Here is a 25,485-nt window from a genome sequence, read left to right as displayed (position 1 = left end):
CAAAAACTGAAGAAATGTTAAAGTAATATTTATTTTTTCAACTCTCATTAGTGGCTTATTTATTTCTTGATAGTTTCCTGTTTTTATTTGTGCAGCCTCCTGGGAAGCTACATTTGAAGTCCTACTGTGCTTCCTGACTGCCTGCCTAAGGAAAGCTTCATATAGCGCCCAACGACGAGTACCTCTAAGCGCTGATGACTTAACTGAGGCAACAGCTAGAACAGGGGAGACTGAGCTGGGGTTTTAAGCTGTCCTTATTTAGAGCTCCACTCTAGACCTTCTATGGATGAGACAGGGGCTTGAATGAAGCTGCCTTCTGAGTCCGCCTTCTATGGCTGATGGCCATCTGAGCCATCAACGTAATCTTTCTTATCATGATTCTGTGGCTGAGGTCTGTAAGGAGGGGCACCATGCCCTAATAATGCTAGGCATGATTGCCTATCCACTCCTAGTGCTGTGAATACATTCTCGTGGAGGTGTCAAACTAGTGTAAAACAAGCATGTGATGAAAGCCTCATGCTGTAATATGTGTGATATTTCTCTGTTTGCAGTGTGCTACGGTGTGACATTTCTTTTTGCAGTGTGCTTATGTGTGACATGTCTCTGTGTGCAACAAGCTTATGTGTGACATTTCTCTGTTTGCACCGTGCCTACGTGTGACATTTCTCTGCTTGCAGCAAGCTTGTGTGACATTTCTGTTTGCAGTGTGCTTAGTTGTGACATTTCCATTTGCAGCGTTCTTATGTGCGACATTTCTCTGTTTGCAGTGTGCTTATGTGCGACATTTATCTGTTTGAAGTGTGCTTATGTGTGACTTTTCTCTGTTTGCAGCCTGTTTGTGACATTTCTCGGTTTGCAGTGTGCTTATGTGTGACTTTTCTCTGTTTGCAGCGTGCTTGTGACATTTCTCTATTTTTAGTGTGCTTATGTGCGACATTTCTCTGCTTGCAGTTTGCTTATGTGTGACGTTTCTCTGTTTGCAGCCGTCTTGTGACATTTCTCAGTTTTCAGTGTGCTTATGTTAGACATTACAGTTTGAAGTGTGATTATGTGTGACTTTTCTCTGTTTGCAGCATACTTGTGTGCATTTCTCTGTTTGCAGTATGCCTATTTGTGACTTTTCTCTGTTTGCATTGTGCTTATGTTTGACTTTTCTCTGTTTGCAGTGTGCTTATATGTGACTTTTCTGTTTGCAGTGTGCTTATGTGTGACTTTTCTCTGTTTGCAGCGTGCTTGTGACATTTCTCTGTTTGCAGTGTGCTTATGTGTGACTTTTCTGTTTGCAGTGTGCTTATGTGTGACTTTTCTCTGTTTGCAGCGTGCTTGTGACATTTCTCAGTTTTCAGTGTGCTTATGTGCGACATTTCTCTGTTTGCAGTGTCCTTATGTGTGACTTTTCTCTGTTTGCAGCCTGCTTGTGACATTTCTCTGTATTCAGTGTGCTTATGTGCTACATTTCTCTGTTTGCAGTGGGCTTATGAGCGACATTTCTCTGTCTGCAGTGTGCTAAGGTGTGACTTTTCTCTGTTTGCAGCATGCTTGTGTGCCATTTCTCTGTTTGCAGTTTGCTTATGTGTGACTTTTACCTGTTTGCAGCGAGCTTGTGACATTTCTCTGTATTCAGTGAGCTTATGTGCGACATTTCTGTTTTCAGTGTGCTTATGTGCGACATTCCTCAGTTTTCAGTGTGCTTATGTGCGACATTTCTCTGTTTGCAGTGTGCTTATGGGTGACTTTTCTGTTTGCAGCATGCTTGTGTGCCATTTCTCTGTTTGCAGTGTGCTTATGTGTGACTTTTCTCTGTTTGCAGCGAGCTTGTGACATTTCTCTGTACTCAGTGTGCTTATGTGCGACATTTCTCTGTTTTCAGTGTGCTTATGTGCAACATTCCTGATTGCAGTGTACTTATGTGTGACTTTTCTCTGTTTGCAGCGTGCTTGTGACATTTCTCTGTTTGCAGTGTGCTTATGTGCGACATTTCTCTGTTTGCAGTGTGCTTATGTGTGACTTTTCTCTGTTTTCAGAATGCTTGTGTGCCATTTCTCTGTTTGCAGTGTGCTTATGTGTAACTTTTCTCTGTTTGCATCCTGCTTGTGACATTACTCAGTTTTCAGTTTGCTTATATGTGACATTTCTGTTTCAAGAGTGCTTATGTGTGACTTTTCTCTGTATGCAGCCTGCTTGTGACATTTCTCTGTATTCAGTGTGCTTATGTGCGACATTTCTGTTTTCAGTGTGCTTATGTGCGAAATTTCTCTGTTTGCAGTGTGCTTATGTGTGACTTTTCTGTTTGCAGCCTGCTTGTGACATTTCTGTTTGCAGTGTGCTTATGTGTGACTTTTCTGTTTGCAGCCAGCTTGTAACATTTCTCTGTATTCAGTGTGCTTATGTGCGACATTTCTTTGTTTGCAGTGTCCTTATGTGCGACCTTTCTCTGTTTGCAGTGGGCTTATGTGTGCCTTTTCTCTGTTTGCGGTGTGCTTGTGACATTTCTGTTTGCAGTGTGCTTATGTGTGACTTTTCTGTTTGCAGCCAGCTTGAAACATTTCTCTGTATTCAGTGTGCTTATGTGCGACATTTCTTTGTTTGTAGTGTCCTTATGTGCGACATTTCTATGTTTGCAGTGTGCTTATGTGTGGCATTTCTCTGTTTGTAGTGTGCTTATGTGTGACTTTTCTGTTTGCAGCCAGCTTGTGACATTTCCCTGTATTCAGTGTGCTTATGTGCGACATTTCTTTGTTTACAGTGTGCTTATGTGCGACATTTCTCTGTTTGCAGTGGGGTTATGTGTGACTTTTCTCTGTTTGCAGCCTGCTTGTGACATTTCTCTGTTTGCAGTGTGCTTATGTGTGACTTTTCTCTGTTTGCAGCCAGCTTGTGACATTTCTCTGTATTCAGTGTGCTTATGTGCGACATTTCTTTGTTTGCAGTGTGCTTATGTGCGACATTTCTCTGTTTGCAGCATGCTTATGTGTGACTTTTCTGTTTGCAGCATGCTTGTGTGCCATTTCTCTGTATGCAGTGTGCTTATGTGTGACTTTTCTCTGTTTGCAGCGTGCTTGGGACATTTCTTTGTATTCAGTGTGCTTATGTGTGACTTTTCTCTATTTGCAGCGTGCTTGTGACATTCCTCTGTTTGCAGTGTGCTTATGTGGGACATTTCTCAGTTTTCAGTGTGCTTATGTGCGACATTTCAATTTGAAGTGTGCTTATGTGTGACTTTTCTCTGTTTGCAGCATGCTTGTGTGCCATTTCACTGTTTGCAGTGTGCTTATTTGTGACTTTTCTCTGTTTGCATTGTGCTTATGTGTGACTTTTCTCTTATGTGTGACTTTTCTCTGTTTGCAGTGTGCTTATGTGTGACTTTTCTCTGTTTGTAGCGTGCTTGTGACATTTCTGTTTGCAGTGTACTTATGTGTGACTTTTCTCTGTTTGCAGTGTGCTTATGTGTGACTTTTCTGTTTGCAGCGTGCTTGTGACATTTCTCTGTTTGCAGTGTGCCTATGTGTGACTTTTCTGTTTGCAGTGTGCTTATGTGTGACTTTTCTCTGTTTGTAGCCTGCTTGTGGCATTTCTCTGTATTCAGTGTGCTTATGTGCTACATTTCTCTGTTTGCAGTGGGCTTATGTGCGACATTTCTCTGTTTGCAGTGTGCTTATGTGTGACTTTTCTCTGTTTGGAGCGTGCCTGTGACATTTCTCTGTTGCAGCATGCTTGTATGCCATTTCTCTGTTTGCAGTGTGCTTATGTGTGACATTTATCTATTGCAGCGTGCTTGTGACATTTCTCTGTTTGCAGTGTGCTTATGTGTGACATTTCTCTGTTTGCAGTGTGCTTATGTGTGACTTTTCTGTTTTCAGAATGCTTGTGTGCCATTTCTGTTTGCAGTGTGCTTATGTGTGACTTTTCTCTGTTTGCAGCCTACCCGTCACATTACTCAGTTTTCAGTGTGCTTATGTGCGACATTTCTGTTTGAAGTGTGCTTATATGTGACTTTTCTCTGTTTGTAGCCTGCTTGTGACATTTCTCTGTATTCAGTGTGCTTATGTGCGATATTTCTGTTTTCTGTGTGCTTATGTGCAACATTTCTGTTTGCAGTGTGCATATGTGTGACTTTTCTCTGTTTTCAGAATGCTTGTGTGCCATTTCTCTGTTTGCAGTGTGCTTATGTGTGACTTTTCTCTGTTTGCAGCCTGCCTGTGACATTACTCAGTTTTCAGTGTGCTTATGTGCGACATTTCTGTTTGCAGTGTGCTTATGTGTGACTTTTCTCTCTTTGCAGCCTGCTTGTGACATTTCTCTGTTTGCAGTGTGCTTATGTGTGACTTTTCTCTGTTTGCAGCCAGCTTGTGACATTTCCCTGTATTCAGTGTGCTTATATGCGACATTTCTTTGTTTGCAGTGTGCTTATGTGCGACATTTCTCTGTTTGCAGTGGGCTTATGTGTGACTTTCCTCTCTTTGCAGCGTGCTTGTGACATTTCCATGTTTGCAATGTGCTTATGTGTGACATTTCTCTGTTTGCAGTGTGCTTATGTGTGACTTTTCTCTGTTTGCAGCATGCTTGTGTGCCATTTCTCTGTTTGCAGTGTGCTTATGTGTGACTTTTCTCTGTTTGCAGGGTGCTTGTGGCATTTCTCTGTTTGCAGTGTGCTTATGCGTGACTTTTCCCTGTTTGCAGCATGCTTGTGTGCCATTTCACTGTTTGCAGTGTGCTTATTTGTGACTTTTCTCTGTTTGCATTGTGCTTATGTGTGACTTTTCTCTTACGTGTGACTTTTCTCTGTTTGCAGTGTGCTTATGTGTGACTTTTCTCTGTTTGTAGCGTGCTTGTGACATTTCTGTTTGCAGTGTACTTATGTGTGACTTTTCTCTGTTTGCAGTGTGCTTATGTGTGACTTTTCTGTTTGCAGCGTGCTTGTGACATTTCTCTGTTTGCAGTGTGCCTATGTGTGACTTTTCTGTTTGCAGTGTGCTTATGTGTGACTTTTCTCTGTTTGCAGTGTGCTTATGTGTGACTTTTCTCTGTTTGCAGCATGCTTGTGTGCCATTTCTCTGTTTGCAGTGTGCTTATGTGTGACTTTTCTCTGTTTGCAGGGTGCTTGTGGCATTTCTCTGTTTGCAGTGTGCTTATGCGTGACTTTTCCCTGTTTGCAGCATGCTTGTGTGCCATTTCTCTGTTTGCAGCATGCTTATGTGTGACTTTACTCTGTTTGCAGCATGCTTGTGTGCCATTTCTCTGTTTGCAGTGTGCTTATGTGTGACTTTTCTGTTTGCAGCGTGCTTGTGACATTTCTCTGTATTCAGTATGCTTATGTGCAACATTTCTGTTTTCAGTGTGCTTATGTGCAACATTTCTCTGTTTGCAGTGTGCTTATGTGTGACTTTTCTCTGTTAGTAGCGTGCTTGTGACATTTCTCTGTTTGCAGTGTGCTTATGTGTGACTTTTCTGTTTGCAGCCTGCTCGTGACATTTCTGTTTGCAGTGTGCTTGTGTGTGACTTTTCTTTGTTTGCAGCCTGCCTGTGATATTTCTCTGTTTGCAGTGTGCTTATGTGTGACATTTCTCTGTTTGCAGTGTACGTTTGTGCCATTTCTCTGTTCGAAGTGTGCTTATGTGTGACTTTTCTCTGTTTGCAGCGTGCTTGTGACATTTCTCTGTATTCAGTGTGCTTATGTGCGACATTTCTCTGTTTGCAGTGTGCTTATGTGTGACTTTTCTCTGTTTGCAGCGTGCTTGTGACATTTCTCTGTATTCAGTGTGCTTATTTGCGACATTTCTCTGTTTGCAGCGTGCTTGTGACATTTCTCTGTATTCAGTGTGCTTATGTGCAACATTTCTCTGTTTGCAGTGTGCTTATGTGTGACTTTTCTCTGTTAGCAGCGTGCTTGTGACATTTCTCTGTTTGCAGTGTGCTTATGTGTGACTTTTCTGTTTGCAGCCTGCTCGTGACATTTCTGTTTGCAGTGTGCTTGTGTGTGACTTTTCTCTGTTTGCAGCGTGCTTGTGACATTTCTCTGTTTGCAGTGTGCATATGTGCGACATTTCTCTGTTTGCAGTGTACGTTTGTGCCATTTCTCTGTTCGAAGTGTGCTTATGTGTGACTTTTCTCTGTTTGCAGCGTGCTTGTGACATTTCTCTGTATTCAGTGTGCTTATGTGCGACATTTCTCTGTTTGCAGTGTGCTTATGTGTGACTTTTCTCTGTTTGCAGCGTGCTTGTGACATTTCTCTGTATTCAGTGTGCTTATGTGCGACATTTCTCTGTTTGCAGCGTGCTTGTGACATTTCTCTGTATTCAGTGGCTTATGTGTGACATTGCTCTGTTTGCAGTGTGCTTATGTGTGACTTTTCTCTGTTTGCAGCGTGCTTGTGACATTTCTCTGTATTCAGTGTGCTTATGTGCGACATTTCTCTGTTTGCAGCGTGCTTGTGACATTTCTCTGTATTCAGTGTGCTTATGTGCAACATTTCTCTGTTTGCAGTGTGCTTATGTGTGACTTTTCTCTGTTAGCAGCGTGCTTGTGACATTTCTCTGTTTGCAGTGTGCTTATGTGTGACTTTTCTGTTTGCAGCCTGCTCGTGACATTTCTGTTTGCAGTGTGCTTGTGTGTGACTTTTCTCTGTTTGCAGCGTGCTTGTGACATTTCTGTTTGCAGTGTGCATATGTGCGACATTTCTCTGTTTGCAGTGTACGTTTGTGCCATTTCTCTGTTCGAAGTGTGCTTATGTGTGACTTTTCTCTGTTTGCAGCGTGCTTGTGACATTTCTCTGTATTCAGTGTGCTTATGTGCGACATTTCTCTGTTTGCAGTGTGCTTATGTGTGACTTTTCTCTGTTTGCAGCGTGCTTGTGACATTTCTCTGTATTCAGTGTGCTTATGTGCGACATTTCTCTGTTTGCAGCGTGCTTGTGACATTTCTCTGTATTCAGTGGCTTATGTGTGACATTGCTCTGTTTGCAGTGTGCTTATGTGTGACTTTTCTCTGTTTGCAGCGTGCTTGTGACATTTCTCTGTTGGCAATGTGCATATGTGTGACTTTTCTCTGTTTGCAGCGTGCTTGTGACATTTCTCAGTTTTCAGTGTGCTTATGTGCGACATTTCTGTTTTCAGTGTGCTCATGTGCAACATTTCTCTGTTTGCAGTGTGCATATGTGTGACTTTTCTCAGTTTGCAGCGTGCTTGTGACATTTCTATGTATTCAGTGTGCTTATGTGCAACATTTCTCTGTTTGCAGTGTGCTTATGTGTGACTTTTCTCAGTTTGCAGCATGCTTGTGTGCCATTTCCCTGTTTGCAGTGTGCTTATGTGTGACTTTTCTCTGTTTGCAGCGTGCTTGTGACATTTCTCTGTATTCAGTGTGCTTATGTGCGACATTTCTCTGTTTGCAGTGTGCTTATGTGTGACTTTTCTCTGTTTGCAGCGTGCTTGTGACATTTCTCTATATTCAGTGTGCTTATGTGCGACATTTCTCTGTTTGCAGTGTGCTTATGTGTGACTTTTCTCTGTTTGCAGCGTGCTTGTGACATTTCTCTGTATTCAGTGTGCTTATGTGTGACATTGCTCTGTTTGCAGTGTGCTTATGTGTGACTTTTCTCTGTTTGCAGCGTGCTTGTGACATTTCTCGGTTGGCAATGTGCATATGTGTGACTTTTCTCTGTTTGCAGCGTGCTTGTGACATTTCTCAGTTTTCAGTGTGCTTATGTGCGACATTTCTGTTTTCAGTGTGCTCATGTGCGACGTTTCTCTGTTTGCAGTGTGCATATGTGTGACTTTTCTCTGTTTGCAGCGTGCTTGTGACATTTTTATGTATTCAGTGTGCTTATGTGCAACATTTCTCTGTTTTCAGTGTGCTTATGTGCAACATTTCTCTGTTTTCAGTGTGCTTCCGTGTGACTTTTTTCTATTTTCAGTGTGCATATTTGCGACATTTCTCTGTTTGCAGTGTGCTTATGTGTGACTTTTCTCTGTTTGCAGCCTGCTTGTGACATTTCTCCGTTTGCCGCGTGCTTATGTGTGACATTTCTGTTTGCAGAGTGCTTGTGGCATTTCTCTGTTTGCAGCGCGCTTATGTGCGACATTTCTGTTTGCAGCGTGCTTGTGGCATTTCTCTGTTTTCAGTGTGCTTATGTGTGACTTTTCTCTATTTTCAGTGTGCATATGTGCGACATTTCTCTGTTTGCAGTGTACGTTTGTGCCATTTCTCTGTTCGAAGTGTGCTTATGTGTGACTTTTCTCTGTTTGCAGCGTGCTTGTGACATTTCTCTGTATTCAGTGTGCTTATGTGCGACATTTCTCTGTTTTCAGTGTGCTTATGTGTGACATTTCTCTGTTTGCAGTGTGCATATGTGCGACATTTCTCTGTTTGCAGTGTACGTTTGTGCCATTTCTCTGTTCGAAGTGTGCTTATGTGTGGCTTTTCTCTGTTTGCAGCGTGCTTGTGACATTTCTCTGTATTCAGTGTGCTTATGTGCGACATTTCTCTGTTTGCAGTGTGCTTATGTGTGACTTTTCTCTGTTTGCAGCGTGCTTGTGACATTTCTCTGTATTCAGTGTGCTTATGTGCGACATTTCTCTGTTTGCAGCGTGCTTGTGACATTTCTCTGTATTCAGTGGCTTATGTGTGACATTGCTCTGTTTGCAGTGTGCTTATGTGTGACTTTTCTCTGTTTGCAGCGTGCTTGTGACATTTCTCAGTTTTCAGTGTGCTTATGTGCGACATTTCTGTTTTCAGTGTGCTCATGTGCAACATTTCTCTGTTTGCAGTGTGCATATGTGTGACTTTTCTCAGTTTGCAGCGTGCTTGTGACATTTCTATGTATTCAGTGTGCTTATGTGCAACATTTCTCTGTTTGCAGTGTGCTTATGTGTGACTTTTCTCAGTTTGCAGCATGCTTGTGTGCCATTTCCCTGTTTGCAGTGTGCTTATGTGTGACTTTTCTCTGTTTGCAGCGTGCTTGTGACATTTCTCTGTATTCAGTGTGCTTATGTGTGACTTTTCTCTGTTTGCAGCGTGCTTGTGACATTTCTCTATATTCAGTGTGCTTATGTGCGACATTTCTCTGTTTGCAGTGTGCTTATGTGTGACTTTTCTCTGTTTGCAGCGTGCTTGTGACATTTCTCTGTATTCAGTGTGCTTATGTGTGACATTGCTCTGTTTGCAGTGTGCTTATGTGTGACTTTTCTCTGTTTGCAGCGTGCTTGTGACATTTCTCGGTTGGCAATGTGCATATGTGTGACTTTTCTCTGTTTGCAGCGTGCTTGTGACATTTCTCAGTTTTCAGTGTGCTTATGTGCGACATTTCTGTTTTCAGTGTGCTCATGTGCGACATTTCTCTGTTTGCAGTGTGCATATGTGTGACTTTTCTCTGTTTGCAGCGTGCTTGTGACATTTTTATGTATTCAGTGTGCTTATGTGCAACATTTCTCTGTTTTCAGTGTGCTTATGTGCAACATTTCTCTGTTTTCAGTGTGCTTCCGTGTGACTTTTTTCTATTTTCAGTGTGCATATTTGCGACATTTCTCTGTTTGCAGTGTGCTTATGTGTGACTTTTCTCTGTTTGCAGCCTGCTTGTGACATTTCTCCGTTTGCCGCGTGCTTATGTGTGACATTTCTGTTTGCAGAGTGCTTGTGGCATTTCTCTGTTTGCAGCGCGCTTATGTGCGACATTTCTGTTTGCAGCGTGCTTGTGGCATTTTTCTGTTTTCAGTGTGCTTATGTGTGACTTTTCTCTATTTTCAGTGTGCATATGTGCGACATTTCTCTGTTTGCAGTGTGCATAGGTGTGTCTTTTCTCTGTTTGCAGCGTGCTTGTGACTTTTCTCTGTTTGCAGCGTGCTTGTGTGCCATTTCTCTGTTTTCAGTGTGCTTATGTGTGACTTTTCTCTGTTTGCAGCCTGCCTGTGACATTACTCAGTTTTCAGTGTGCTTATGTGCGACATTTCTGTTTGCAGTGTGCTTATGTGTGACTTTTCTCTCTTTGCAGCCTGCTTGTGACATTTCTCTGTTTGCAGTGTGCTTATGTGTGACTTTTCTCTGTTTGCGGCCAGCTTGTGACATTTCCCTGTATTCAGTGTGCTTATGTGCGACATTTCTTTGTTTGCAGTGTGCTTATGTGCGACATTTCTCTGTTTGCAGTGGGCTTATGTGTGACTTTCCTCTCTTTGCAGCGTGCTTGTGACATTTCCATGTTTGCAATGTGCTTATGTGTGACATTTCTCTGGTTGCAGTGTGCTTATGTGTGACTTTTCTCTGTTTGCAGCATGCTTGTGTGCCATTTCTCTGTTTGCAGTGTGCTTATGTGTGACTTTTCTCTGTTTGCAGCGTGCTTGTGGCATTTCTCTGTTTGCAGTGTGCTTATGCGTGACTTATCCCTGTTTGCAGCATGCTTGTGTGCCATTTCTCTGTTTGCAGCATGCTTATGTGTGACTTTACTCTGTTTGCAGCATGCTTGTGTGCCATTTCTCTGTTTGCCGTGTGCTTATGTGTGACTTTTCTGTTTGCAGCGTGCTTGTGACATTTCTCTGTATTCAGTATGCTTATGTGCAACATTTCTGTTTTCAGTGTGCTTATGTGCAACATTTCTCTGTTTGCAGTGTGCTTATGTGTGAATTTTCTCTGTTAGCAGCGTGCTTGTGACATTTCTCTGTTTGCAGTGTGCTTATGTGTGACTTTTCTGTTTGCAGCCTGCTCGTGACATTTCTGTTTGCAGTGTGCTTGTGTGTGACTTTTCTCTGTTTGCAGCCTGCCTGTGATATTTCTCTGTTTGCAGTGTGCTTATGTGTGACATTTCTCTGTTTGCTTATGTGTGACTTTTCTCCGTTTGCAGCGTGCTTGTGACATTTCTCTGTTTGCAGTGTGCATATGTGCGACATTTCTCTGTTTGCAGTGTACGTTTGTGCCATTTCTCTGTTTGAAGTGTGCTTATGTGTGACTTTTCTCTGTTTGCAGCGTGCTTGTGACATTTCTCTGTATTCAGTGTGCTTATGTGCGACATTTCTCTGTTTGAAGTGTGCTTATGTGTGACTTTTCTCTGTTTGCAGTGTGCTTGTGACATTTCTCTGTATTCAGTGTGCTTATGTGCGACATTTCTCTGTTTGCAGCGTGCTTGTGACATTTCTCTGTATTCAGTGTGCTTATGTGTGACATTGCTCTGTTTGCAGTGTGCTTATGTGTGACTTTTCTCTGTTTGCAGCGTGCTTGTGACATTTCTCTGTTGGCAATGTGCATATGTGTGACTTTTCTCTGTTTGCAGCGTGCTTGTGACATTTCTCAGTTTTCAGTGTGCTTATGTGCGACATTTCTGTTTTCAGTGTGCTCATGTGCGACATTTCTCTGTTTGCAGTGTGCATATGTGTGACTTTTCTCAGTTTGCAGCGTGCTTGTGACATTTCTATGTATTCAGTGTGCTTATGTGCAACATTTCTCTGTTTGCAGTGTGCTTATGTGTGACTTTTCTCAGTTTGCAGCATGCTTGTGTGCCATTTCCCTGTTTGCAGTGTGCTTATGTGTGACTTTTCTCTGTTTGCAGCGTGCTTGTGACATTTCTCTGTATTCAGTGTGCTTATGTGCGACATTTCTCTGTTTGCAGTGTGCTTATGTGTGACTTTTCTCTGTTTGCAGCGTGCTTGTGACATTTCTCTATATTCAGTGTGCTTATGTGCGACATTTCTCTGTTTGCAGTGTGCTTATGTGTGACTTTTCTCTGTTTGCAGCGTGCTTGTGACATTTCTCTGTATTCAGTGTGCTTATGTGTGACATTGCTCTGTTTGCAGTGTGCTTATGTGTGACTTTTCTCTGTTTGCAGCGTGCTTGTGACATTTCCCAGTTTTCAGTGTGCTTATGTGCGACATTTCTGTTTTCAGTGTGCTCATGTGCGACATTTCTCTGTTTGCAGTGTGCATATGTGTGACTTTTCTCTGTTTGCAGCGTGCTTGTGACATTTTTATGTATTCAGTGTGCTTATGTGCAACATTTCTCTGTTTTCAGTGTGCTTATGTGCAACAGTTCTCTGTTTTCAGTGTGCTTCCGTGTGACTTTTTTCTATTTTCAGTGTGCATATTTGCGACATTTCTCTGTTTGCAGTGTGCTTATGTGTGACTTTTCTCTGTTTGCAGCCTGCTTGTGACATTTCTCCGTTTGCCGCGTGCTTATGTGTGACATTTCTGTTTGCAGAGTGCTTGTGACTTTTCTCTGTTTGCAGCGTGCTTGTGTGCCATTTCTCTGTTTTCAGTGTGCTTATGTGTGACTTTTCTCTATTTGCAGCGTGCTTGTGACATTCCTCTGTTTGCAGTGTGCTTATGTGGGACATTTCTCAGTTTTCAGTGTGCTTATGTGCGACATTTCAATTTGAAGTGTGCTTATGTGTGACTTTTCTCTGTTTGCAGCATGCTTGTGTGCCATTTCACTGTTTGCAGTGTGCTTATTTGTGACTTTTCTCTGTTTGCATTGTGCTTATGTGTGACTTTTCTCTTATGTGTGACTTTTCTCTGTTTGCAGTGTGCTTATGTGTGACTTTTCTCTGTTTGTAGCGTGCTTGTGACATTTCTGTTTGCAGTGTACTTATGTGTGACTTTTCTCTGTTTGCAGTGTGCTTATGTGTGACTTTTCTGTTTGCAGCGTGCTTGTGACATTTCTCTGTTTGCAGTGTGCCTATGTGTGACTTTTCTGTTTGCAGTGTGCTTATGTGTGACTTTTCTCTGTTTGTAGCCTGCTTGTGGCATTTCTCTGTATTCAGTGTGCTTATGTGCTACATTTCTCTGTTTGCAGTGGGCTTATGTGCGACATTTCTCTGTTTGCAGTGTGCTTATGTGTGACTTTTCTCTGTTTGGAGCGTGCCTGTGACATTTCTCTGTTGCAGCATGCTTGTATGCCATTTCTCCGTTTGCAGTGTGCTTATGTGTGACATTTATCTATTGCAGCGTGCTTGTGACATTTCTCTGTTTGCAGTGTGCTTATGTGTGACATTTCTCTGTTTGCAGTGTGCTTATGTGTGACTTTTCTGTTTTCAGAATGCTTGTGTGCCATTTCTGTTTGCAGTGTGCTTATGTGTGACTTTTCTCTGTTTGCAGCCTACCCGTCACATTACTCAGTTTTCAGTGTGCTTATGTGCGACATTTCTGTTTGAAGTGTGCTTATATGTGACTTTTCTCTGTTTGTAGCCTGCTTGTGACATTTCTCTGTATTCAGTGTGCTTATGTGCGATATTTCTGTTTTCTGTGTGCTTATGTGCAACATTTCTGTTTGCAGTGTGCATATGTGTGACTTTTCTCTGTTTTCAGAATGCTTGTGTGCCATTTCTCTGTTTGCAGTGTGCTTATGTGTGACTTTTCTCTGTTTGCAGCCTGCCTGTGACATTACTCAGTTTTCAGTGTGCTTATGTGCGACATTTCTGTTTGCAGTGTGCTTATGTGTGACTTTTCTCTCTTTGCAGCCTGCTTGTGACATTTCTCTGTTTGCAGTGTGCTTATGTGTGACTTTTCTCTGTTTGCAGCCAGCTTGTGACATTTCCCTGTATTCAGTGTGCTTATATGCGACATTTCTTTGTTTGCAGTGTGCTTATGTGCGACATTTCTCTGTTTGCAGTGGGCTTATGTGTGACTTTCCTCTCTTTGCAGCGTGCTTGTGACATTTCCATGTTTGCAATGTGCTTATGTGTGACATTTCTCTGTTTGCAGTGTGCTTATGTGTGACTTTTCTCTGTTTGCAGCATGCTTGTGTGCCATTTCTCTGTTTGCAGTGTGCTTATGTGTGACTTTTCTCTGTTTGCAGGGTGCTTGTGGCATTTCTCTGTTTGCAGTGTGCTTATGCGTGACTTTTCCCTGTTTGCAGCATGCTTGTGTGCCATTTCACTGTTTGCAGTGTGCTTATTTGTGACTTTTCTCTGTTTGCATTGTGCTTATGTGTGACTTTTCTCTTACGTGTGACTTTTCTCTGTTTGCAGTGTGCTTATGTGTGACTTTTCTCTGTTTGTAGCGTGCTTGTGACATTTCTGTTTGCAGTGTACTTATGTGTGACTTTTCTCTGTTTGCAGTGTGCTTATGTGTGACTTTTCTGTTTGCAGCGTGCTTGTGACATTTCTCTGTTTGCAGTGTGCCTATGTGTGACTTTTCTGTTTGCAGTGTGCTTATGTGTGACTTTTCTCTGTTTGCAGTGTGCTTATGTGTGACTTTTCTCTGTTTGCAGCATGCTTGTGTGCCATTTCTCTGTTTGCAGTGTGCTTATGTGTGACTTTTCTCTGTTTGCAGGGTGCTTGTGGCATTTCTCTGTTTGCAGTGTGCTTATGCGTGACTTTTCCCTGTTTGCAGCATGCTTGTGTGCCATTTCTCTGTTTGCAGCATGCTTATGTGTGACTTTACTCTGTTTGCAGCATGCTTGTGTGCCATTTCTCTGTTTGCAGTGTGCTTATGTGTGACTTTTCTGTTTGCAGCGTGCTTGTGACATTTCTCTGTATTCAGTATGCTTATGTGCAACATTTCTGTTTTCAGTGTGCTTATGTGCAACATTTCTCTGTTTGCAGTGTGCTTATGTGTGACTTTTCTCTGTTAGTAGCGTGCTTGTGACATTTCTCTGTTTGCAGTGTGCTTATGTGTGACTTTTCTGTTTGCAGCCTGCTCGTGACATTTCTGTTTGCAGTGTGCTTGTGTGTGACTTTTCTTTGTTTGCAGCCTGCCTGTGATATTTCTCTGTTTGCAGTGTGCTTATGTGTGACATTTCTCTGTTTGCAGTGTACGTTTGTGCCATTTCTCTGTTCGAAGTGTGCTTATGTGTGACTTTTCTCTGTTTGCAGCGTGCTTGTGACATTTCTCTGTATTCAGTGTGCTTATGTGCGACATTTCTCTGTTTGCAGTGTGCTTATGTGTGACTTTTCTCTGTTTGCAGCGTGCTTGTGACATTTCTCTGTATTCAGTGTGCTTATTTGCGACATTTCTCTGTTTGCAGCGTGCTTGTGACATTTCTCTGTATTCAGTGTGCTTATGTGCAACATTTCTCTGTTTGCAGTGTGCTTATGTGTGACTTTTCTCTGTTAGCAGCGTGCTTGTGACATTTCTCTGTTTGCAGTGTGCTTATGTGTGACTTTTCTGTTTGCAGCCTGCTCGTGACATTTCTGTTTGCAGTGTGCTTGTGTGTGACTTTTCTCTGTTTGCAGCGTGCTTGTGACATTTCTCTGTTTGCAGTGTGCATATGTGCGACATTTCTCTGTTTGCAGTGTACGTTTGTGCCATTTCTCTGTTCGAAGTGTGCTTATGTGTGACTTTTCTCTGTTTGCAGCGTGCTTGTGACATTTCTCTGTATTCAGTGTGCTTATGTGCGACATTTCTCTGTTTGCAGTGTGCTTATGTGTGACTTTTCTCTGTTTGCAGCGTGCTTGTGACATTTCTCTGTATTCAGTGTGCTTATGTGCGACATTTCTCTGTTTGCAGCGTGCTTGTGACATTTCTCTGTATTCAGTGGCTTATGTGTGACATTGCTCTGTTTGCAGTGTGCTTATGTGTGACTTTTCTCTGTTTGCAGCGTGCTTGTGACATTTCTCTGTATTCAGTGTGCTTATGTGCGACATTTCTCTGTTTGCAGCGTGCTTGTGACATTTCTCTGTATTCAGTGTGCTTATGTGCAACATTTCTCTGTTTGCAGTGTGCTTATGTGTGACTTTTCTCTGTTAGCAGCGTGCTTGTGACATTTCTCTGTTTGCAGTGTGCTTATGTGTGACTTTTCTGTTTGCAGCCTGCTCGTGACATTTCTGTTTGCAGTGTGCTTGTGTGTGACTTTTCTCTGTTTGCAGCGTGCTTGTGACATTTCTGTTTGCAGTGTGCATATGTGCGACATTTCTCTGTTTGCAGTGTACGTTTGTGCCATTTCTCTGTCCGAAGTGTGCTTATGTGTGACTTTTCTCTGTTTGCAGCGTGCTTGTGACATTTCTCTGTATTCAGTGTGCTTATGTGCGACATTTCTCTGTTTGCAGTGTGCTTATGTGTGACTTTTCTCTGTTTGCAGCGTGCTTGTGACATTTCTCTGTATTCAGTGTGCTTATGTGCGACATTTCTCTGTTTGCAGCGTGCTTGTGACATTTCTCTGTATTCAGTGGCTTATGTGTGACATTGCTCTGTTTGCAGTGTGCTTATGTGTGACTTTTCTCTGTTTGCAGCGTGCTTGTGACATTTCTCTGTTGGCAATGTGCATATGTGTGACTTTTCTCTGTTTGCAGCGTGCTTGTGACATTTCTCAGTTTTCAGTGTGCTTATGTGCGACATTTCTGTTTTCAGTGTGCTCATGTGCAACATTTCTCTGTTTGCAGTGTGCATATGTGTGACTTTTCTCAGTTTGCAGCGTGCTTGTGACATTTCTATGTATTCAGTGTGCTTATGTGCAACATTTCTCTGTTTGCAGTGTGCTTATGTGTGACTTTTCTCAGTTTGCAGCATGCTTGTGTGCCATTTCCCTGTTTGCAGTGTGCTTATGTGTGACTTTTCTCTGTTTGCAGCGTGCTTGTGACATTTCTCTGTATTCAGTGTGCTTATGTGCGACATTTCTCTGTTTGCAGTGTGCTTATGTGTGACTTTTCTCTGTTTGCAGCGTGCTTGTGACATTTCTCTATATTCAGTGTGCTTATGTGCGACATTTCTCTGTTTGCAGTGTGCTTATGTGTGACTTTTCTCTGTTTGCAGCGTGCTTGTGACATTTCTCTGTATTCAGTGTGCTTATGTGTGACATTGCTCTGTTTGCAGTGTGCTTATGTGTGACTTTTCTCTGTTTGCAGCGTGCTTGTGACATTTCTCGGTTGGCAATGTGCATATGTGTGACTTTTCTCTGTTTGCAGCGTGCTTGTGACATTTCTCAGTTTTCAGTGTGCTTATGTGCGACATTTCTGTTTTCAGTGTGCTCATGTGCGACATTTCTCTGTTTGCAGTGTGCATATGTGTGACTTTTCTCTGTTTGCAGCGTGCTTGTGACATTTTTATGTATTCAGTGTGCTTATGTGCAACATTTCTCTGTTTTCAGTGTGCTTATGTGCAACATTTCTCTGTTTTCAGTGTGCTTCCGTGTGACTTTTTTCTATTTTCAGTGTGCATATTTGCGACATTTCTCTGTTTGCAGTGTGCTTATGTGTGACTTTTCTCTGTTTGCAGCCTGCTTGTGACATTTCTCCGTTTGCCGCGTGCTTATGTGTGACATTTCTGTTTGCAGAGTGCTTGTGGCATTTCTCTGTTTGCAGCGCGCTTATGTGCGACATTTCTGTTTGCAGCGTGCTTGTGGCATTTCTCTGTTTTCAGTGTGCTTATGTGTGACTTTTCTCTATTTTCAGTGTGCATATGTGCGACATTTCTCTGTTTGCAGTGTACGTTTGTGCCATTTCTCTGTTCGAAGTGTGCTTATGTGTGACTTTTCTCTGTTTGCAGCGTGCTTGTGACATTTCTCTGTATTCAGTGTGCTTATGTGCGACATTTCTCTGTTTTCAGTGTGCTTATGTGTGACATTTCTCTGTTTGCAGTGTGCATATGTGCGACATTTCTCTGTTTGCAGTGTACGTTTGTGCCATTTCTCTGTTCGAAGTGTGCTTATGTGTGGCTTTTCTCTGTTTGCAGCGTGCTTGTGACATTTCTCTGTATTCAGTGTGCTTATGTGCGACATTTCTCTGTTTGCAGTGTGCTTATGTGTGACTTTTCTCTGTTTGCAGCGTGCTTGTGACATTTCTCTGTATTCAGTGTGCTTATGTGCGACATTTCTCTGTTTGCAGCGTGCTTGAGACATTTCTCTGTATTCAGTGGCTTATGTGTGACATTGCTCTGTTTGCAGTGTGCTTATGTGTGACTTTTCTCTGTTTGCAGCGTGCTTGTGACATTTCTCAGTTTTCAGTGTGCTTATGTGCGACATTTCTGTTTTCAGTGTGCTCATGTGCAACATTTCTCTGTTTGCAGTGTGCATATGTGTGACTTTTCTCAGTTTGCAGCGTGCTTGTGACATTTCTATGTATTCAGTGTGCTTATGTGCAACATTTCTCTGTTTGCAGTGTGCTTATGTGTGACTTTTCTCAGTTTGCAGCATGCTTGTGTGCCATTTCCCTGTTTGCAGTGTGCTTATGTGTGACTTTTCTCTGTTTGCAGCGTGCTTGTGACATTTCTCTGTATTCAGTGTGCTTATGTGTGACTTTTCTCTGTTTGCAGCGTGCTTGTGACATTTCTCTATATTCAGTGTGCTTATGTGCGACATTTCTCTGTTTGCAGTGTGCTTATGTGTGACTTTTCTCTGTTTGCAGCGTGCTTGTGACATTTCTCTGTATTCAGTGTGCTTATGTGTGACATTGCTCTGTTTGCAGTGTGCTTATGTGTGACTTTTCTCTGTTTGCAGCGTGCTTGTGACATTTCTCGGTTGGCAATGTGCATATGTGTGACTTTTCTCTGTTTGCAGCGTGCTTGTGACATTTCTCAGTTTTCAGTGTGCTTATGTGCGACATTTCTGTTTTCAGTGTGCTCATGTGCGACATTTCTCTGTTTGCAGTGTGCATATGTGTGACTTTTCTCTGTTTGCAGCGTGCTTGTGACATTTTTATGTATTCAGTGTGCTTATGTGCAACATTTCTCTGTTTTCAGTGTGCTTATGTGCAACATTTCTCTGTTTTCAGTGTGCTTCCGTGTGACTTTTTTCTATTTTCAGTGTGCATATTTGCGACATTTCTCTGTTTGCAGTGTGCTTATGTGTGACTTTTCTCTGTTTGCAGCCTGCTTGTGACATTTCTCCGTTTGCCGCGTGCTTATGTGTGACATTTCTGTTTGCAGAGTGCTTGTGGCATTTCTCTGTTTGCAGCGCGCTTATGTGCGACATTTCTGTTTGCAGCGTGCTTGTGGCATTTTTCTGTTTTCAGTGTGCTTATGTGTGACTTTTCTCTATTTTCAGTGTGCATATGTGCGACATTTCTCTGTTTGCAGTGTGCATAGGTGTGTCTTTTCTCTGTTTGCAGCGTGCTTGTGACTTTTCTCTGTTTGCAGCGTGCTTGTGTGCCATTTCTCTGTTTTCAGTGTGCTTATGTGTGACTTTTCTCTGTTTGCAGCCTGCCTGTGACATTACTCAGTTTTCAGTGTGCTTATGTGCGACATTTCTGTTTGCAGTGTGCTTATGTGTGACTTTTCTCTCTTTGCAGCCTGCTTGTGACATTTCTCTGTTTGCAGTGTGCTTATGTGTGACTTTTCTCTGTTTGCGGCCAGCTTGTGACATTTCCCTGTATTCAGTGTGCTTATGTGCGACATTTCTTTGTTTGCAGTGTGCTTATGTGCGACATTTCTCTGTTTGCAGTGGGCTTATGTGTGACTTTCCTCTCTTTGCAGCGTGCTTGTGACATTTCCATGTTTGCAATGTGCTTATGTGTGACATTTCTCTGGTTGCAGTGTGCTTATGTGTGACTTTTCTCTGTTTGCAGCATGCTTGTGTGCCATTTCTCTGTTTGCAGTGTGCTTATGTGTGACTTTTCTCTGTTTGCAGCGTGCTTGTGGCATTTCTCTGTTTGCAGTGTGCTTATGCGTGACTTATCCCTGTTTGCAGCATGCTTGTGTGCCATTTCTCTGTTTGCAGCATGCTTATGTGTGACTTTACTCTGTTTGCAGCATGCTTGTGTGCCATTTCTCTGTTTGCCGTGTGCTTATGTGTGACTTTTCTGTTTGCAGCGTGCTTGTGACATTTCTCTGTATTCAGTATGCTTATGTGCAACATTTCTGTTTTCAGTGTGCTTATGTGCAACATTTCTCTGTTTGCAGTGTGCTTATGTGTGAATTTTCTCTGTTAGCAGCGTGCTTGTGACATTTCTCTGTTTGCAGTGTGCTTATGTGTGACTTTTCTGTTTGCAGCCTGCTCGTGACATTTCTGTTTGCAGTGTGCTTGTGTGTGACTTTTCTCTGTTTGCAGCCTGCCTGTGATATTTCTCTGTTTGCAGTGTGCTTATGTGTGACATTTCTCTGTTTGCTTATGTGTGACTTTTCTCCGTTTGCAGCGTGCTTGTGACATTTCTCTGTTTGCAGTGTGCATATGTGCGACATTTCTCTGTTTGCAGTGTACGTTTGTGCCATTTCTCTGTTTGAAGTGTGCTTATGTGTGACTTTTCTCTGTTTGCAGCGTGCTTGTGACATTTCTCTGTATTCAGTGTGCTTATGTGCGACATTTCTCTGTTTGAAGTGTGCTTATGTGTGACTTTTCTCTGTTTGCAGTGTGCTTGTGACATTTCTCTGTATTCAGTGTGCTTATGTGCGACATTTCTCTGTTTGCAGCGTGCTTGTGACATTTCTCTGTATTCAGTGTGCTTATGTGTGACATTGCTCTGTTTGCAGTGTGCTTATGTGTGACTTTTCTCTGTTTGCAGCGTGCTTGTGACATTTCTCTGTTGGCAATGTGCATATGTGTGACTTTTCTCTGTTTGCAGCGTGCTTGTGACATTTCTCAGTTTTCAGTGTGCTTATGTGCGACATTTCTGTTTTCAGTGTGCTCATGTGCGACATTTCTCTGTTTGCAGTGTGCATATGTGTGACTTTTCTCAGTTTGCAGCGTGCTTGTGACATTTCTATGTATTCAGTGTGCTTATGTGCAACATTTCTCTGTTTGCAGTGTGCTTATGTGTGACTTTTCTCAGTTTGCAGCATGCTTGTGTGCCATTTCCCTGTTTGCAGTGTGCTTATGTGTGACTTTTCTCTGTTTGCAGCGTGCTTGTGACATTTCTCTGTATTCAGTGTGCTTATGTGCGACATTTCTCTGTTTGCAGTGTGCTTATGTGTGACTTTTCTCTGTTTGCAGCGTGCTTGTGACATTTCTCTATATTCAGTGTGCTTATGTGCGACATTTCTCTGTTTGCAGTGTGCTTATGTGTGACTTTTCTCTGTTTGCAGCGTGCTTGTGACATTTCTCTGTATTCAGTGTGCTTATGTGTGACATTGCTCTGTTTGCAGTGTGCTTATGTGTGACTTTTCTCTGTTTGCAGCGTGCTTGTGACATTTCCCAGTTTTCAGTGTGCTTATGTGCGACATTTCTGTTTTCAGTGTGCTCATGTGCGACATTTCTCTGTTTGCAGTGTGCATATGTGTGACTTTTCTCTGTTTGCAGCGTGCTTGTGACATTTTTATGTATTCAGTGTGCTTATGTGCAACATTTCTCTGTTTTCAGTGTGCTTATGTGCAACAGTTCTCTGTTTTCAGTGTGCTTCCGTGTGACTTTTTTCTATTTTCAGTGTGCATATTTGCGACATTTCTCTGTTTGCAGTGTGCTTATGTGTGACTTTTCTCTGTTTGCAGCCTGCTTGTGACATTTCTCCGTTTGCCGCGTGCTTATGTGTGACATTTCTGTTTGCAGAGTGCTTGTGACTTTTCTCTGTTTGCAGCGTGCTTGTGTGCCATTTCTCTGTTTTCAGTGTGCTTATGTGTGACTTTTCTCTATTTTCAGTGTGCATATGTGCGACATTTCTCTGTTTGCAGTGTGCATAGGTGTGACTTTTCTCTGTTTGCAGCGTGCTTGTGACTTTTCTCTGTTTGCAGCGTGCTTGTGTGCCATTTCTCTGTTTTCAGTGTGCTTATGTGTGACTTTTCTGTTTGCAGCATGCTTGTGACATTTCTTGGTTTGCAGTGTGCATATGTGTGACTTTTCTTTGTTTGCAGTGTGCTTGTGGCATTTCTCAGTTTTCAGTGTGCTTATGTGTGACATTTCTGTTTTCAGTGTGCTCATGTGCGACTTTTCTCAGTTTGCAGCGTGCTTGTGACATTTCTATGTATTCAGTGTGCTTATGTGCAACATTTCTCTGTTTGCAGTGTGCTTATGTGTGACTTTTCTCAGTTTGCAGCATGCTTGTGTGCCATTTCCCTGTTTGCAGTGTGCTTATGTGTGACTTTTCTCTGTTTGCAGCGTGCTTGTGACATTTCTCTGTATTCAGTGTGCTTATGTGCGACATTTCTCTGTTTGCAGTGTGCTTATGTGTGACTTTTCTCTATTTGCAGCGTGCTTGTGACATTTCTCTATATTCAGTGTGCTTATGTGCGACATTTCTCTGTTTGCAGTGTGCTTATGTGTGACTTTTCTCTGTTTGCAGCGTGCTTGTGACATTTCTCTGTATTCAGTGTGCTTATGTGTGACATTGCTCTGTTTGCAGTGTGCTTATGTGTGACTTTTCTCTGTTTGCAGCGTGCTTGTGACATTTCTCAGTTTTCAGTGTGCTTATGTGCGACATTTCTGTTTTCAGTGTGCTCATGTGCGACATTTCTCTGTTTGCAGTGTGCATATGTGTGACTTTTCTCTGTTTGCAGCGTGCTTGTGACATTTTTATGTATTCAGTAAGCTTATGTGCAACATTTCTCTGTTTTCAGTGTGCTTATGTGCAACAGTTCTCTGTTTTCAGTGTGCTTCCGTGTGACTTTTTTCTATTTTCAGTGTGCATATTTGCGACATTTCTCTGTTTGCAGTGTGCTTATGTGTGACTTTTCTCTGTTTGCAGCCTGCTTGTGACATTTCTCCGTTTGCCGCGTGCTTATGTGTGACATTTCTGTTTGCAGAGTGCTTGTGACTTTTCTCTGTTTGCAGCGTGCTTGTGTGCCATTTCTCTGTTTTCAGTGTGCTTATGTGTGACTTTTCTCTATTTTCAGTGTGCATATGTGCGACATTTCTCTGTTTGCAGTGTGCATAGGTGTGACTTTTCTCTGTTTGCAGCGTGCTTGTGACTTTTCTCTGTTTGCAGCGTGCTTGTGTGCCATTTCTCTGTTTTCAGTGTGCTTATGTGTGACTTTTCTGTTTGCAGCATGCTTGTGACATTTCTTGGTTTGCAGTGTGCATATGTGTGACATTTCTGTTTGCAGTGTGCTTGTGGCATTTCTCAGTTTTCAGTGTGCTTATGTGTGACATTTCTGTTTTCAGTGTGCTCATGTGCGACATTTCTCAGTTTTCAGTGTGCTTATGTGTGACTTTTCTCTATTTTCAGTGTGCATATGAGAGACATTTCTCTGATTGCAGTGTGCATATGTGTGACTTTTCTCTGTTTGCAGCATGCTTGTGACATTTCTCTTTTTGCAGCGTGCTCATGTGTGGCATTTCTGTTTGCAGCGTGCTTGTGGCATTTCTCTGTTTGCAGCGTGCTTGTGACATTTCTCTGTATTCAGTATGCTTATGTGCAACATTTCTGTTTTCAGTGTGCTTATGTGCAACATTTCTCTGTTTGCAGTGTGCTTATGTGTGACTTTTCTCTGTTAGCAGCGTGCTTGTGACATTTCTCTGTTTGCAGTGTGCTTATGTGTGACTTTTCTGTTTGCAGCCTGCTCGTGACATTTCTGTTTGCAGTGTGCTTGTGTGTGACTTTTCTCTGTTTGCAGCCTGCCTGTGATATTTCTCTGTTTGCAGTGTGCTTATGTGTGACATTTCTCTGGTTGCAGTGTACGTTTGTGCCATTTCTCTGTTCGAAGTGTGCTTATGTGTGACTTTTCTCTGTTTGCAGCGTGCTTGTGACATTTCTCTGTATTCAGTGTGCTTATGTGCGACATTTCTCTGTTTGCAGTGTGCTTATGTGTGACTTTTCTCTGTTTGCAGCGTGCTTGTGACATTTCTCTGTATTCAGTGTGCTTATTTGCGACATTTCTCTGTTTGCAGCGTGCTTGTGACATTTCTCTGTATTCAGTGTGCTTATGTGCGACATTTCTCTGTTTGCAGTGTGCTTATGTGTGACTTTTCTCTGTTTGCAGCGTGCTTGTGACATTTCTCTGTATTCAGTGTGCTTATGTGCGACATTTCTCTGTTTGCAGCGTGCTTGTGACATTTCTCTGTATTCAGTGTGCTTATGTGCAACATTTTTCTGTTTGCAGTGTGCTTATGTGTGACTTTTCTCTGTTAGCAGCGTGCTTGTGACATTTCTCTGTTTGCAGTGTGCTTATGTGTGACTTTTCTGTTTGCAGCCTGCTCGTGACATTTCTGTTTGCAGTGTGCTTGTGTGTGACTTTTCTCTGTTTGCAGCGTGCTTGTGACATTTCTCTGTTTGCAGTGTGCATATGTGCGACATTTCTCTGTTTGCAGTGTGCGTTTGGGCCATTTCTTTGTTCGAAGTGTGATTATGTGTGACTTTTCTCTGTTTGCAGCGTGCTTGTGACATTTCTCTGTATTCAGTGTGCTTATGTGCGACATTTCTCTGTTTGCAGTGTGCTTATGTGTGACTTTTCTCTGTTTGCAGCGTGCTTGTGACATTTCTCTGTATTCAGTGTGCTTATGTGCGACATTTCTCTGTTTGCAGCGTGCTTGTGACATTTCTCTGTATTCAGTGGCTTATGTGTGACATTGCTCTGTTTGCAGTGTGCTTATGTGTGACTTTTCTCTGTTTGCAGCGTGCTTGTGACATTTCTCTGTTGGCAATGTGCATATGTGTGACTTTTCTCTGTTTGCAGCGTGCTTGTGACATTTCTCAGTTTTCAGTGTGCTTATGTGCGACATTTCTGTTTTCAGTGTGCTCATGTGCAACATTTCTCTGTTTGCAGTGTGCATATGTGTGACTTTTCTCTGTTTGCAGCGTGCTTGTGACATTTCTCAGTTTTCAGTGTGCTTATGTGCGACATTTCTGTTTTCAGTGTGCTCATGTGCAACATTTCTCTGTTTGCAGTGTGCATATGTGCAACATTTCTCTGTTTGCAGTGTGCTTATGTGTGACTTTTCTCAGTTTGCAGCATGCTTGTGTGCCATTTCCCTGTTTGCAGTGTGCTTATGTGTGACTTTTCTCTGTTTGCAGCGTGCTTGTGACATTTCTCTGTATTCAGTGTGCTTATGTGCGACATTTCTCTGTTTGCAGTGTGCTTATGTGTGACTTTTCTCTGTTTGCAGCGTGCTTGTGACATTTCTCTATATTCAGTGTGCTTATGTGCGACATTTCTCTGTTTGCAGTGTGCTTATGTGTGACTTTTCTCTGTTTGCAGCGTGCTTGTGACATTTCTCTGTATTCAGTGTGCTTATGTGTGACATTGCTCTGTTTGCAGTGTGCTTATGTGTGACTTTTCTCTGTTTGCAGCGTGCTTGTGACATTTCTCGGTTGGCAATGTGCATATGTGTGACTTTTCTCTGTTTGCAGCGTGCTTGTGACATTTCTCAGTTTTCAGTGTGCTTATGTGCGACATTTCTGTTTTCAGTGTGCTCATGTGCGACATTTCTCTGTTTGCAGTGTGCATATGTGTGACTTTTCTCTGTTTGCAGCGTGCTTGTGACATTTTTATGTATTCAGTGTGCTTATGTGCAACATTTCTCTGTTTTCAGTGTGCTTATGTGCAACATTTCTCTGTTTTCAGTGTGCTTCCGTGTGACTTTTTTCTATTTTCAGTGTGCATATTTGCGACATTTCTCTGTTTGCAGTGTGCTTATGTGTGACTTTTCTCTGTTTGCAGCCTGCTTGTGACATTTCTCCGTTTGCCGCGTGCTTATGTGTGACATTTCTGTTTGCAGAGTGCTTGTGGCATTTCTCTGTTTGCAGCGCGCTTATGTGCGACATTTCTGTTTGCAGCG

General features: G+C 42.4%; 1 protein-coding gene across 5 annotated transcripts in view; it reads right to left on the bottom strand.

The window, feature by feature from the left end:
• CLIP4 (CAP-Gly domain containing linker protein family member 4) overlaps positions 1 to 25,485 on the bottom strand; it is a 303,168-nt gene that overhangs the window by 68,204 nt on the left and 209,479 nt on the right. The window lies entirely within an intron of this gene.

This window comes from Lissotriton vulgaris, chromosome 6, assembly GCF_964263255.1.
Source record: "Lissotriton vulgaris chromosome 6, aLisVul1.2, whole genome shotgun sequence".
Classification (NCBI taxonomy): domain Eukaryota; kingdom Metazoa; phylum Chordata; class Amphibia; order Caudata; family Salamandridae; genus Lissotriton; species Lissotriton vulgaris.
The sequence above is the reverse complement of the archived record's forward strand: the minus strand, read 5'-3'. Positions and strand labels throughout refer to the sequence as shown.